Here is a 16,434-nt window from a genome sequence, read left to right as displayed (position 1 = left end):
CCAAAGCACAAGCTGGTCTTTTAAGTAAAAAGGGTTTTCAGTGATGATGCTCTTCATTTAAACATCTTCTTTCTGTTCTTAATTACACCTAGTTAATCTCAACATGAAAGGCTTTCCAAAGTGATAGGACATAGTGGTGCTACAAGCAGGAGAACTCAGTAGTCCCAACCTCTAATGTTTCATGCATGATTATTTCTTTCTACAAAAAGCAGCTTTCTTTAGCTTTCTTCAGGTTTTTTCATAGTCATGTTTCTCGGCCGAATACAAATCTGACAAATACATTTGGCATTTAGTTCTCCTCTGTTACTACTGTACAGGCTGCCTGTTGGAATTACTTGCATGAGAGTAGAAGAATGATTTAAACCTTTGCTGTTACTAGTCTCTGACTTTTTCCCAAAGTATTGGTTATGAAAGGTTTGCCACTGGCTTCTCAGAGAAAACATACAGGTCCAGAAATAGTGTTTTGTCTTTAGCTGCCAGCTTTAAATTAAACTCCTTCAGGGTGTTGGCTTGGAAGCAGCAATGAACCAGCATCCAGTGCACTTCAGATCTGCTCATCTCAGACCTACAGGGTGAATGAATGCATTTCTCCTTCTTCTAACAGGGAGGCCATGTATGCTAAGACTAGGCACCATTATTTCTGTAATGGAAGGGGGAGCATCTCTTCAAGCACAGCAGGATCCCCTTAAGTGGCGAGCAAGCCTCTTTTCAAACATCCCTGAAACATGCACATGCCATCATCAGTATTTTAAACATATTTCATGCAATCATAGAACAATTCAAGTTGGAAGGTACACGGAAGAGTGGTGCTTCTCAAAGGCTTTTCCTTGCAGAGGTCTTTGAAAAGGGATCCTATAATGGCAGAGGAAGGGCCTACCCCAGTATCCCTTTAGACAAAGTATGCACGCTCACCAGTGCAGACAGCTGTGTGGTAAAGGACCTCTGGAAGAGCTAGCAAGGAATTGCCTTGGAGCAATTTATTCCCCTTTCTTCTTTCATTAGGAGTAATTGTAGTGGGAGTACAGAAGCAGGAACCTCAGGTTCCTCCTGAATCCGCATTCAGGTCATAGGCTTTAAACTTAACAAAATATCTGATGGAAGAAGCATTAAAGTCAATTTGCAGCACAAAAGAGCCTTCCAGGAACTTGCAGTAAAACACAAAATGTCTCAGTCGCAGGGATGTTTACAAAGCTGGGAGTGCAACAAGGAGGTAAAATGGGGATTGGGATTGCCTTATTCTCTTCAGTAATGAAGGGGTTAAGTCTGGACATAAAATTGTACTGCACTACCCTGTTCCCCCTTTTATAAAACCCAGTATGAGAGTGGTTTCTTCCGCTTTTTATTCTATCTTTTTGAATGACGTTTTCCCTATGAAGTACTGAGGACTCTGCATTAGAAACAGAAGCTCCCAGAAGACAGGGAGATCACAAAAGGTGTAATACCTCCACAAATATACCTAACTCCTGTAAAAGGCAAGGGATTTGGTATGTTTCCATGGGTTAAGAAATACACAAGCATTCATAATTGAAATAAGCTGTGTAAATCACACTGCTTTCTAAAAGCTTGATCTAAAATTCACAGAAGTCAGTGAAGTCTTTCCACCAAATTAGTCCAACTTGGAAATCAAGACTAAGTGATATTATTCTTAAAATAATTAGGAATAATTTGAAAAAAATGAGTAATCTAAAATAATTATTAATCACTTGGATGTAATTAGAAAAGTTAGGAATGATACAATTATTCTAAAGATAATATATTCCTAAAATATATTATTTTAATACTAATATTAATTAATTAATAATAATAATTAATAAAATTAATTAATAATAAACCACCCTAAATAGGGTGGTAGCTAGAATCATTAATTATAGCCAGATGTAACCAGCTATAAACCTCTTCAAATCCTTCCCAGTCTTGTTTGGAATTTTTCCTCACTGGTGCAAATTATGGCCCATTTTGGGATAATTTTGTGGTTCACCAACTCATTTCATTTAGGCAATTCAACAGCCATCAAAAGCAACGACATCTGAATGAAGTGCGTAATCCTCAAGTGAAAAGCAACACATGCCATTTTCAACCTCCTTAGCCATCTGGTCTCTCATCACCAGATTATTTTTAATATCCACAGACCACAGCCATAAAACCTGCTTGGGGAATAGAGAAAAATATAATTAATTGCTATGACCTGAACTGCTTTTTTCCTACATGGAGGACACTGATTATTTAATTAACATTTTGCTTGATTGTTCCGAAGGGCTGGAGGGATTATTATCTGGGCTTAATTACCAGCATTTCACAAAGCACTACATACTCTGATGAGAATTGTTTACAAATTGATGAACTGATGCAATACCTTTGTCTGGTGTACAAGTTTTGTCACTCCTAATTAGATGTCCCTTGAAAAAGAATGCCAAAAAAAAAGCTTAGGATGGTAATGACACAGCAGGCACCAACAGGGATCGACATAATTGTCTCTATAAAACCAGAATGATGGAGCATTGTGCCACTTTCTGCTCTTTTGCAATGAGCATGCACAGGGCAAATGCTCCATCAGAGGGCTAGATGGGAGAGAAGTGTGCGCACATGCACGCGCGTGTGTGCATGCAGACCACATGCAGAACATCAGCTCTGCACCAAAAACATCACGGGGCTCAGAAACTGCAGGTCGTGGGTGAGGTGTTGTCCTAGGAGGTCCCCAGGGGAAAAAGCCCAAGGCTGGACCTGAGCCAGAAGTGATTGCCATGGGTGAAGCAGCAGTCACTGAGAGGACAAGAATGCCCAGGGCCAGCCAGGTTATGGTATCACTGAAATACCTCCCACGGGTATGGATCTCATCTGGCAAAAGTCTTTGCAAGCCTGTGCACTTATGGCCCACCATCAGATGAAGAAAGGTGACCCTCGTGCTGATGCACAACCCAGGTTAGCAGTCCCTGACTGCAGCATGTACGTGTGTGTGTGAGGGCGAGAAAAAGAGGGGGAGGATGTAGCAGCTTGGTAAAAAGCCATGGCACAGAGGCTGGAGAAGGCTGTCCTGAAGTGCCTCTGGTGCCCCAGTTGGCATATTGACCTCAACCAAGATCTCACCTTAGCGAGAGCTGGTTTCGGGGCAGGACCTGAGCACCATGATTGTCTCCCTTTGCCAGGCCTCTGCAGATGTACAAAGCAGCAGGCAGCTACATTACTAAGCTCCTGGAGACCCCTGCGAACCAGGGCTGGGGGAGTTTCCCTCTGTTCCAAAATCCTCTCCATCTCCCAGAGGGCTCCTGACCTTCCTCCAGGTCTTTCCCTCGACGGGACACCTTCTCCTCATCCACCCGGCCATGGCAGAGGCAAACTGCCCCTTGCAGAGGATGCAGTGTGCTCCAAAGGTACCAGTTAGGCTCTTTGGAGCTTGTGTGAGCCTGTGCCAGACAGTTACAGAGCAGCAGCACTGTGCAGGCTCTCAGCGGGTGAGGGGCCAGGATCGCAACTGGGGGGGTGTGATCTTCAGAGGGGCAGAACGGAGCAGAGGGGAGAAGCCACAGCAGCTGATGGCAGCTGAGATCAGAGCAGGCGCCTGGCCCATGGGATGTGCTCCTGCAGCCCATGCTGAGGTGCTCAGAGGGTGTATGGGCTCCGCCGCATTGCGGGGAGCACGGCTACCATGGACATATGTCCCTCCCAGCCAAGACCAGACTCCGTCTGCATGTTTGCGTCCAAGCAAGATCCCAGCAATTCAGTGCCAAAGTCCGTACGGTGGAGCTGACTGTCCCTGATGGCCATCACATCAACAGCAGAGGTCCCTGATGTTGCCACCTCTTCCTCTCCCGGGCTCCTGGAGCTCAGCAGCCCCCCTTGCTCCCGGCAGACACTGCACACAGCCCCCCTCATTTGCACAGGCTCTGCAACGTCTCAGGCTCTGCCTTGCTTTCAGAGAGGGAGGGGGAGAAGGGGAGGAAGGGAGGCTGTCGTGACTAGTCTCTTTCAAAATGCTGTTGGTAATTTTGGGGTTGAGAGGAGCCCTCAGGAGGCAAACCTGAAGTCAGATGGGTTTCTTAATGAACCCTTGCGTGGCTTTAGTAAGGCACTTCTGGGAAGAACTGATTAGACATAGTAACTCGATTTCAAATACTAAGATTAGACAATGATCTAAAGATAGCTACAGTTACAGGGCTCTGTGGCGTATCAAAGTTAAGTAAGGCAGAAAGGATATTTTTGTTAAAAATCAATATTATGACAAAGAGGTTAACCATAAAGAGACTGACAAAAAGCTGCACAGCCCTAGGGTGCAGGGAAGCGGTTAGTAATCTGATTCCCTTCAGGGGGAAGGGAACAAAATGATTAAGTGATCTTTGAAAATATTAAGATATATGGTCTGACTTCCTAGAATAATGTGATTAATACTTTTTCCTACTTATTACAAATATCGTCTCTGCCCTTCCCCCCCCCCCCCCCCAAAAAAAATAGATACTCAAATTTTTAAAGTTAAAGAATAAAAATAGAAGAAGTTAAGAGAGCACACCTAAGGGTAAGGGAAGGAAGGAAGGGAGGAAGGGAGAGAGGGAGGGAGGGAAGAAGGAAAAAAGGAAAGAGGAAAGGAAGGAGGGAGGGAAGAAAATTCAGTAAATGCAGAGCTGATGAAAGCAGGCCATCTTTTCTAGCTTTTCTCCAGAACTGCTGAGCATCCCTCCCATTGCTTCCTGCTGCCAAACAAAACCTCTCTTGTGCCTGGAGGAGGGGAAGGGGAGCAGTTGGCTGCTAACCCAAAAGCAAGCAAGAGAAGAAGCAAGAGGTTACAAGACCAAACAGAAGCAAAAGTATATTTCCCTTAAATGCCCGTAAAAAAATATTTACATGCACACATGCATAAATGCATCTAAGTGTGTATGTATATGGATACCTGTATGTATAAAACATATGCTTGCACACCTGTACGTATACACACACAGAGCACAGCTAAGTGATCGGTACTGTATGTATATTCTGATGTCACAGGTTGCTACACGGTTCTATATGTGGTCAAGTTATGTGATCACAATAAGAAGGTTCCTGGTTTTCCTCATTACTCTTTAAGAAATACGTTTCCTCTGAAAGGAGATTTCTGGTTTTGCTAACGCTCTTTCTGGTACACCTTTCTGGTAGTATGACTAATGGCTTCATTAGCACAAATAAGCCATGTTTTCTTTTTATTATGCTCTAAAACTAGTTCCTCTCCAGGCTGCATGTAAATTGATCAATACGTGGTCACCTGTGCTTGCAGCCCTCTGGCCTGGTTTCATCTTGTGTTTGTTCACTCTAGTGGAAGGACGTATGCATACATGCATACAATCCCTTCTTCACTATGGGGTTTTAATACCTGTTTACAGCAATGTTAAAGGTAGTTATCAAGTTTATTTACTTAGATTCATCCAATTCTCTTCAGACTACTATACCTCTGACCACCTGAGCTGCTGCATACCCCTCTCTGTTTTTTCTTTGTGGAAAATTTGCACAGCTTGACCAGAGTAAATCCTTTCAGAGCGTTGTTTCAGTCAAAAAAAGAGTGACTTTGGTTACAGACAGATGAACATTTGCTGTGCCCTAAGTGCATCAGTGGGTCCCTGGTAATCACCTTTGGGCATGTTCGTACCCACGCAAGGTAGCAGAGAGGCTGCTGCGCATTTCCCATGCGCTACATGGGAACCCGGGCCATTGCCGCAGGAGGGCTGACATGCTGCGAGTCCACAGCCTGCTTTACCTCACTGCAGCGTGTTCGTCCCTCCCTCCTTTACACTAGAGTAGCTTAAATAGCATAAACTGTGGGAAGCAGCTTGCCCCAAGGCACCTGGAGAACCCGTTTTATAGAGGGGCAGAGTTGCTTGACTGTGCTACCAGCACACACCCAGATTTCAGTAGATGTAATTAGTGATTTGTGGATAGATTTGATTGAAATCACACTGATTTAGGTTTAGGTCAGACATTCATGATCAGGAATGAGGAGATTGCAGCAGGGTAACTGAATCAGGTCCAGATCACACCTGGAGGCTTGTTTTTTCAGTCTGGACCATAGTTTAACTGAGTAAAACTGAGCTGTAAAGTTGATGTTGGGCTGTGATTCACACTCCTTTTATTAAAAAACTATTTGTCTTTTAGATTACTATGTCAGTTTTCTTCCTATTTGTTTCTTCCATCTTCCTATTTCTTCCTTCCTTTGCTGCATTTTCTCCTCAGTGTCTCACTGATGGGAGAAGTACCGTGTCAATTATCTAATAAAATTCTGGCAGAAATTCAATCACACTCAATATGTGTGACATTTTTAAAAAAAATCTAAATTAGGATTGAAAAGTCAGGAATCTGGTTATCCCAATAGCAATAAAATATCAGACTTCCTTTTGTTAACACTCTCGTCTTCAGAAGGGAGTGGGAAAGGACACAAAGGCAATTTGGGTAAATGCAATTATCCAAATATATTTTTAAAAGACAGATCTTTTTTCCCCACCACCCACCTCCTGTAAGACAACGTATCTTGAGCTTAGCTTGTCAGTACCCACAGAGTCACTGCTGACAGTGCATATTACAGCTGTGGAACCCAAAACTGTTTTAAAGAGTTCTGCTCAAAAAACTGAAATCTCTGGTGTAAGTCACTACAGGATGCCTGACATACAGTGGTGAATGGGACACAGCCCAAAGTTTCCAGGTAGCTGAGTCTGTGTCGCGATGGGCACCAGCAGGAAGGTGGGGTTTGCTCTAGAGAACATTGCACACCCAAGTATTCAATCACAGATTGTCATTTGTACTTACAGAATACTTCAAGTACAAACACAGCTTAAATAGACCAAAAGGCTGTCAAAATGGTGCAACTACCAGCCATCACAGCTTCCTGATGCTAAGGAGGTCTTCTCCTGGCCCTGCCTGAGACCAGCCAGGGGAGAGTGAAGCCTTCTCCAGCCCTCAGAAACCCCGATCCCACCACAGCTGGCAAAACATGTGTCCCCAGAAAACAAGCAGGGAGTTTTGCACTCAGTGGAAATACATGTGGTGCTCATGAATGCTGACGGTCCACCCTGTAAAGCGGAGACACTCCCACCATTGCTTGTGGCACAGCTCTAGCACAGGGACTGATGGCAACTTCTCTGCAAAGTGTAAAGCTGTTAAGAAATTGTCATAAAAAGACAGCTCAGTGACCACATTTTTCAATCTTAACTGGCAAGTGAAAAGAACCATTAATTGTCTGTTTATGTCATCTCCTCCCACAGCTGACTGATGCAGAATACAGTTTAAGGTGGCATTAAAATGTAAGGTGGGTGTTATAATTTGCCTGAAGTACTTTAGCAGTTTTCAGGTTTTGTTCCAGAAATTATCTCAAGATTGCCATTCTACCGATGTCCTTGTAAGTCACCTACGTCCTTTGCCATTCAGTACGGGAGTGTACATCCCCGTGACTTACATAGCGTTTCCAGCAATGACAGTGCCTTAGTACATGATGTTCATTGTTTTGCATAAAAAGCGTATCAGAGGTGGGTAAGTACCAGTCTGGTACTCTGCAAACCTCAGAGCCAAATTCTGCCCCGGGTTCATTAATGCCTCCCACCCCCCCCCTGCTTTCACCATCGTGGGAGCTGTGCATCGGCAGCGATGCTCAGGCTGGTGCCCCCATGCCTTTCTGGAGGTAGATTTCCAGATCTGTATTTAAAAACACAGGAACTTGCTTGATACTCCTTAAACAGGCATTTTTCTGGCCTCCTGGCTTAACCTGATTAGTTGAAACTCAGCATCTCGCTGCTTTTTTCACAGCACTGGTGGGTCCTTTGCAGCCTTGAAACAGGTTCTCCAAGGGCTGAGTATGGCCGTGCCTCCTCCTGCTGCACTGAGATTCTCTGGCCAAGTGCCCCAAACCTGCCAGTGCCACGGTGAGTGCAGGAGACCACAAAAGAGCAGCTCGTAGCAAACCAAATGCAAGAGTGATCTTTTCCCATGTATGAATCACTAGTCCTGCCTGCGCTTGCACAAAGGAAAAAGCTGTGGCTACAAATCAGGCAACTTAATAGGTCATTGCACTCTCCAAGCATTTCCTTTTGAGCTTTTCTCTAAACAGTACAGAAGAAACGTCTGACCATATTCCCTTCATTAAGGGGCATAAACGAAGTAAATCTGCCAAAATATGGCATCCACTCACTGGCCGGTGAGGTGTAATATCCAGATCCTGTTAACATCACTTACAGTAATGTCACCACCAAAGCTGTTCAGGTTTGTGAACTGACTGGAGTTTTTTTTCCAGACAGGCAGCTGAGAAGGTGGGGATTTGCAAAAATCCTACTTCATGCAAGCATAAAGACAATTAGATCCAATTATGTCTGTGACAGTAGATACCCCATACTGTACCCAGAAAAGGGGGGAGGGTTCCCCCTGAGGATCACCCGGTGCTGCGCCGTGCAGCGCTGACTGCTGGTGCTGTGCCAGCTGAACCGGCACTGATGGCTGCGTCTGTTATACCCACCCTGAAGTTGTGTAAAATTTACTTTTGGCTGCCTGCTAGGCTGCCTTTTACGATTTCGCTGCTGGGGTGGGAGCCGTATTGGCTTTGACAGTTCCCTGGCAAGCAAGCCGTGGGTCTATGGTCTCTCTTCAAACAATTCCCACCCCAGGAAATGCCCCATCGTCCCCTTGTTTCATCCTGCTCCTCCGATATCCCCCTCCTTCTGCAGCCGCTGAGGGGTCACCCAACTAGAGACTGAAGGAGCGAAACAGAAATTTCCACCACTCTCTGCACACACTCTTCTCTGCCTGCTTGTGCCCCTTATACTTGTGCTCAGGACCCTGCAGGGCAGTGGAGCTGTTGCCCCCACTGAGCACGGAGCAGTTTTAGGGCACTGAGCAGAGCAGGTCCAGCCTTTGGTCAAAGCAGAAAGGGAGTGGGTGTTGGGCCGTCCCTGGTAAAAATGTAAAAGGAGAAAGCATCAATATGTAAGTGAAATTCAAGTCCATAATTTCTAAGACTGAGAGTCCTAAGAGGTTCTTCCCAAGAAAACCTAAATCTACTACGTGTCAGGGGAAGGGTTTTTTAAATACAAGTCTGAGGTATCCTGTTACTGAAACCTTTAGATTGCAAAGGAGATCTCCACAGCATGCGGTGCAGTTTCATACCCATTAGGGTCCATCAGAATGCTGAATATCTGAGGGCATGTAAAATTATTATAAAGTGGCTCTTATATGCCATTACACCTGTTTTTCTGGAAGCATCTCTTCATCATGGAAACGTTCCCAAAGCCATTTATGTTACAGCCTGGTGAGAGGTCAGTTTTATGCTTTATATTCTTCTCCTGAGCTGTACTTTGCAAACCAGCACTTATTAGAGCAGAGATGGGAAGAAAGCAGGGCCTTTTACACAAAGCATGCACAATATTAATGAAACTGCTTACCTAGACAGAGATAGGAATTGCCACAACAAGACTTACAAAAGGTCAGCTGAATTTATTGCTATGCATATAATAGTGGCCTATGCTAGATGGCCTAAGAAAGAGGCATAAAAACCCTAAGCTTTGCCAATATTTTCTCCTCTAGCCAATTCACTGAATGATCCCATTGGGGGGGTTATTCTTTATTTTACTGTACAAAATTATTTTAGTAAGCAAACAGTAAAATAAAAAAATGCAAAAATCCCATTATTTTACATACCATCTTCTTAGCATAAAAACCAGCCGCATGAGATCCACAGAAGAAAGAAATGTTCTTTTCAGAGCTCACGTACTGATTAGCTGGGGTGCTGCAGCTTTTGCTTTTGTGCTTTTCAGTACAGCTTTTCTGGTGATGTTTATTTCCACACTGTAGGTGAGGATAGTCCAAAAAATCCAGGGACCCAAGGTGTGAGAACAGGAGTTGGTATTACCATTACTGACAAATCATCGGAATTCAGCAGTGGTCCCAGTTCTGATGCCAAATGTCTGAGCTTGGCCAGCTGAGCCATTTTGGTGAGGCGAGAGCTGTGTACAACTTCCTCTCATGTACTAGCATGGATCTGATACAGAAAAATTTCTGGGGCCCTTTCTTTAGAACTGACCAGAAATGTACACAGGGGAGGGGGGAGATGGCAGAACAGAAACATTTGTCTTCCAGCTGAGCACCCAAAAATCATGAATCAGCTCCCTTTTCTCTCTTTCCCCAGTCACTATATAGAATTAAAAACCAAGGTCTTTTAGCAAGTAACAGGCCAGGTCTTTTTTACAAGCCTCTCCTGCCTGAGCATCTAGGCACACTTTTCAGAGTTTCCTTCACATGCAGCTAGAAATACCCTTGCTGAGAAAGGAAGACAAAATGACTAATTGACTGGTGACATTCTTCTATTCCCATGATTTTCATAAATCCACATGAATGCAGATGCTGGTGCTACCTGGGCACTGGTGGCCCAACCAAAGTGTGCAGGAGGAGGAAGAAGATAGGTGAAAAGGGCGGGGAAGGGGCTGATACATGTTGCTGTCCCTCAGACCTGCCGGTGGCTCGGTGGCCACTTGAGAATGAAACCTCAGTTCACATTTAGTCTTGTTTCATCTTTGATATTTCCTGACTCTCTTTCAATCAAACGTCCCCCCTTTGAGTTTACACAGGCAAAAAGACCTGTGCTGCCCAAAAATCACAGGACGTAATGCTTTCTTAGAATAATTTTTTTACCTCTCTGTGAGCTCCAGTGGGGTTTTGCTCACAAGGTTTCCATGGCCAGCATAGCTGCTGATTAGATATGGACTGTGTGTTGTATTAAAGTTCAGAGGACGTTTGCCAGCCCCTGCCACGGTCTTCACTCTGAATTGCAAAGAGCTGCTAGCAGCCTGCATTAATCAAAGTTATCCGTGTACCTTTCCAATGCTAGCTGCCTGGAATTTGTAATTCCCACAGGGAGACTAAGCCAAAATCTGACTAAGATAGTAAGGCAGACACCTTATGTCGATCCAGTACAACAAGGAGCAGATTCTCTGCTACAGCTGGCAACCGTCACAGCTCAGTGTTCACTTTATAAGCCACTTCCCACCACAGCGAAAAGGGGCAAACACAGGTCCCTAATTACTGCTTGAAATAGCACACAGATCTCCATTTGCCCAAGATCTATGGTAAAATCCTCTACAACCACTTTTTTTAAAAATACCATCAATTCATTCACTTCTGGTATTTCCAAATGACGATTTTTCTATCTGATTTAGCTTTGCCTCACATTATCTAATTAGATCAATTAATGGTAATTGTCATTACACTGCAGGTTTGACAGCGAGATAGCTGAGCAGAGCTCTCAAAGGAGAGGCACAATTGCGGCAGTCACAGTACCAGGGAAAATCCCACCCTGTTGCATTTTATGTGGAGTAAGGTACTTCAAGTTTCAAGAATGTGGCTTCAGCATACAAACCTGTGTGGCTGGCAAAATCACATGATCAACTCTTTTTACTTCTAAATAACATTAAAAGAGGTTAAAAAGTGCAATAGAAATACACATTTTCCATATAAAACCTGCTTTCTTTGTTAGCAACTGTGTGATGATGAACAGAGAAGGCAGAGTGCTGGGTAAATGCAATGCCTGTAAGCCGGCATCACTTGGATAATAGCTATCCAGCTGGTGAAGAAATGAGAAACATCAATCTAAGGTACCTTAACTACATTTTAAAGCAGAAATGTACCTGTACACCCTCAGGTACACTTCAAGAGGAAGGGCTTGTATTTTTGCCTGTTTGGTTGTTCTGCTGTAGGGTAGCAGACATTTTTCTGTGTGACTTGGCCTGGGGACAGCCAATGCCCCTTTGAAAAGCTTTGAAGTGTGCGGTAGGTTCCCTATCAAACGATATAAAGGAGGAAAAGGGTGTTAACAGTCTAAGGAGAGAAGGAGGGTGACACAAAGAGAAGCAACATTAACTGAGTGCCTGGAGTAACACTTGGTCAGGGAGAAAGACATTTAAGAAAATTTAAATATAGCAGCACATTATCTCAACCCATTTCCTTGACAGAACACAAGGCTGAACCTCTTTTTGGTTGCAGGTGATTTTCAGGGGTGTTTGGTATTTCTTTTTTTTAAAGAAGCTGGTAAATCAAAACTGATAAAAGAAATGAAAAAACGATTTCTTCCTACTTAAATGCAGCTCATTATTAATACCCAGGTCTGACTCACGGTACAGGAAATATGTTTTAGTCATCGCAGGCTATTGTGACAGTCACCACGAGCACGGAAGCACAGACACTGACGTGTGTGGAGCTGTGACAGAGCTGGGTACCACCGTTCACCTGTGGAGAAATGTAAAATGCACTTCTGGCTAAGACAGATAAGGCAGCCAATTTAAGATGTGGTTTTAAGCAGTTCTAAACACAATTCGTCTTTTAAAAGCAGATTTAAGTTAAGGTCCTGGTGCAGCAATGCAAAGCTTCACATCAAAAGTCAGTAATTTTCTGCCATTTCTGATTGCTGATTTGAAAGCAGCAAACCACCAAGGTCAAAGTTAAAATGTTTCAAATAGGAATGCATTAAAAGCAAGTTAACATTTCTGATTGATCTGATTATTTAACTTTGACTCTTCCTGCTTAGAAAAAGCTGACCATACCAAAAAGTGTCCAAGCCTTTCGACTATTAATATTCAGTTAATAAAGTTCATTTCCTGGTTTAGGTGACTTAATTCAAATCCACCTTCAAGTTTTATAATGCAGTGAAACAAGTACTGGAGCAATTGTTTTAAAAAAAATAATCTGTGCCACTACTGATGGAACAGGATTTGTAAAAGAATGTGTGGAAAGACAGTATTTCCAGCTGACTTCAGTGGGGAAAGTAGCTGAACCACAGTAATCGTCAGAAACACGGTAGAGTACATGAATGGATAAATTCAAGAAAATCATCCCTGGCTATGAGAATAGCTTGCATCATAAATGCAAAATAACATCAAATTGCAGTCCTTCTTTTCTTCCATATAAAAGAAAGCGAACCAAGAACAGAAACTAAAAAGGTGCTTTTTAAAGGAAAAGAAGCTTAAAAATGGGACACAGGTACTTGTGGAAAGACAAATATGAAAGATCTCTTAAAGAGCCAGTCACCTCCTTAGCACAGAGTCTCCTAAACCCTCCTTTTTAATTGATACAAACATATTTCTTTGACAAAGAGCATTTCACACCCTTGTACCTCTGGGAGAGGCTGCTGATTTACAGCCTACCAGGAAAGCAGCCATGGGCAGGCTGTGATAGCCATCTTCAGTATTAGTCGCCATCAGCTGTACCTGGAAGGACATCTCATGGCTCTCCTGCTCCCATCAATTCCACTTTTTCATAGGTGGGATGCCTCCAGGCACGTTTCCAAAGGGGCTTAGACACCTTGAGACTCACACCTGGAAGCAAAGACGTTGATGGCATCAGCAGCCCATGGCCTAGGACCCTCTATCCAGTGCACGGAAAAATGTGATTAACAGAAAGTCTGGAATCTTCTGAGCTGACCACCAGTCTCTGTGTGAGGGTCTGTAACGTGGATCCTAAATCCACAAAGCTTATTGTGGTTTTAGGTGCAATCATATGGCTTGAGGTGTCCTGCAGGATTTTTCCATGCATTTAAGCAGTCATGGATCATTAGGAATTAGGCAACAGGGTGCTTAAAAAAATCCCACTGGTCGTCCATCTGCTTGTCTGGGCACGTAAGTGTGCTTGATAATTTGGTTCAGGTTCTCTTGTGGAAACCCACAGTAATTCAGGAGTTTTGCTATTCTCATCCTCGTTATCTGTCCTGTCTGCTGGCCCTGTAACAGGGCTCCAAGCACAGATGCCACCTGCAGTCCCCACTCTTCTTTTCCATTCCCCAAAGACCCCTTGTGAAGAGCATTGCATGTGCACAGCACATCTAACAAATCAAGGACAAGGAATAAGTCTGCCATCACACATTACAGACTAACCTAAAATGCAAGTCCAACCCTGCCTTAACCCAAACTCTAAAAACGGCCCTAGATCTAAACAACCAGCAATAATAATCTCAGGATAGGCTAAAAACAATCACGCACAACAGTTATCTCCAGCCAGTTTCTCCGATTCAGGGTATACCCAGTTACCAGAACAGTCTGGTAGTGGCACTCTCTGTAATCAGCATTGATAGCCTGGCCCCAGGCTGAGGCTAAAGTGAGTGGCAGGCTCGCCCTTTGCCTTCAGGACTGGGTTGGCCTGGGGTATGTTATACAAAATCTTGAATTTAGTCTGAGCTTAGTGGGAGTTCATGGTTTGCAGCAAGTGCAGGACTGGAGCTGGGTGTCCATCACAGGCAGGTGGGAGCCTCTTGTAGGTCTAGGCTAAATATAGCTTGGAAGGTCTCTGGGCCTGGCAAAGATCTGGTCATTAGAGAAAAACAAATAACTTAGATGAGGAAGAGCTTAGCAAACACACATAGTAACTGGAAACAAGATAACATTGCACTACCTGTTTTATAGCACATTCTTAATTGCTGTAATCAAAGTCTATAAGGACAAGCCTGCAGGTGCAGTAGGACCACTATAACCTACTTACCAGATTTATTTATGAGCCCGAGTTTCCTCCCACTTTCTTTCTTTGCATGTGGATGGAATATCTCTCTAGCCTGGGCTTATTTTTTTATTATGGTCCTACAGACTGGAGCACAATAGGCCCTGTATCCGTAGTCTCCAGGTGCTGCTGTAGTAGAGATAAATAAACGACTGATAACAATACAGCCAGATAAATAAAATACACTGGCCTGATATGAACTACTGCATTAGGCAATTTCCACTCAGTAGCAATTTCTCACTCAGGGTACTAACCCACCAAAACAAAGCAAGAGTTTTTTTAAAATTTTCATTACCATGTGTGTTAAAATACTCTTTGATAATTTTTAACAGGAAACCATTATTAAATATTAAAATTAAACAGACGGATCTGACATAATTTCAAATTGTGATGTGATAATCCAGAATTTGTGAACTATTGACTGGAAGCCAGACACTGATTTATAACCCTAGGGCTCTTGAGGAGCATCCCAGTCTCGTAAGCTGTCCCAAAGTGATAGATTTTGCATTTAGTTTTCTGACTTCACTGAAATCCATATGGAAACTCTTTTTCTTTGGTCTGAATCCACTTATTTGGTTCACACACAAGATGTCCCAGCTACTGTATAGCTACCATAGCTTTGGTTTGCTTTTGAGATCCATCTGGTTTAGATGGCAGCATGGGGATTGATATAAACCACTTGCTTTTTGCCAAATTGTATCTCCTTTAAGGGCTACATTTTCACACCCACAAAAGGTGTTTCTCAGAGCTGTGTATCTACAAATGGGGGCAGTCCTAGGAGAAACTTTACCTTTTCTTACTCCTAGACACACACTGTGCAGATCTCAAGACAGATTTGGACTCTGACAAAAAAAAAAAAAAGTAACTGTAAAATTAATTTTGGATTTAAATTTAGAAAATATTCATTTAAATACCTTGCTGAATATCACTAGAATACTGTCAACATCCAGCAACAGTTAATCTAAGTTTGTGACACAGTTGAATTGTGCAGAGTGGGAAGGAAGATGATGGCATCTTTTCCTCTCAGTTACCATTTAGAGAAGAATATTCTGAACTGAACCTTGAAAGTAATCAAAACCTGTAATGCTTTTGATTTCAAGAGAAAACACAAATTAATGAAAGAAAAGATGTTCTAGGAAATATTTCCTAATAATATTTTCCCTAACACTTGAAAAATGAAAGCCTTACTGAAAGGAATTTATTCTTACTAGGTTTTTTGGTTGTGTTTTTTAACCCAAAGGGGGTTTTGGAAAAAAGGGAGGGGATGCTATAAAGCATCTGTACAAAGGAAAGTGAAAAGCACCCACGTCTTGTAATATCTCAGTTTGGAAACGTGAAGGAGGCGTGTTCTCCTCTTGAATTCTGCATTACAAAGCCATGGTTGCTCATTCCTGGTATTCTGCTGTTTCTCATCTTCTGACCTCGGCTTTTCACAGGAAAATTTCACAAGACAAATAGAGACTCTGTCACAACAAATTCTGGCCTATCTTCTGCTGAATTTTGTTTTAAAAGTTTGTTGACTTTTAGTGGCTAATGATCATCAGGTGATAACACAAGGGTGGGAAGGGGAAAAAAGACCCTGTGCTGGATTTACATTGGCACTCCTGAAGGTCGCACGGCCATGCAAGAGCAGGTACAATCCCATGGGAAACACAGAGCAATGGTCAGTTCAGCTTCAAAATCCCCCTCCCACATGTGCTGAGTGCCACTGGGCATCTCAGCCTAAGCACCAGGGTGAGGGGCCAGCAGAGCATGGGAAGATGGTGCAAACCACTATGGAAAGTATTTGACGCTGCAGCTGATATTTGGTATTTATTTGCCAGCTACCAGGTAACTCCCACCTCACCCCAACACAATGCGATGGTTCTTGGCAGCACTGCCCACCCTGGGGCACCATGAACGAGCACTGGGGCTCTGCAGTGGGTCCCCTGCCACAGTCTTCATCCCCGTGCCAAAGAGCAGCTG

This window comes from Pelecanus crispus, chromosome 2, assembly GCF_030463565.1.
Source record: "Pelecanus crispus isolate bPelCri1 chromosome 2, bPelCri1.pri, whole genome shotgun sequence".
In the NCBI taxonomy this organism is placed as follows: Eukaryota; Metazoa; Chordata; class Aves; order Pelecaniformes; family Pelecanidae; genus Pelecanus; species Pelecanus crispus.
The sequence above is the reverse complement of the archived record's forward strand: the minus strand, read 5'-3'. Positions refer to the sequence as shown.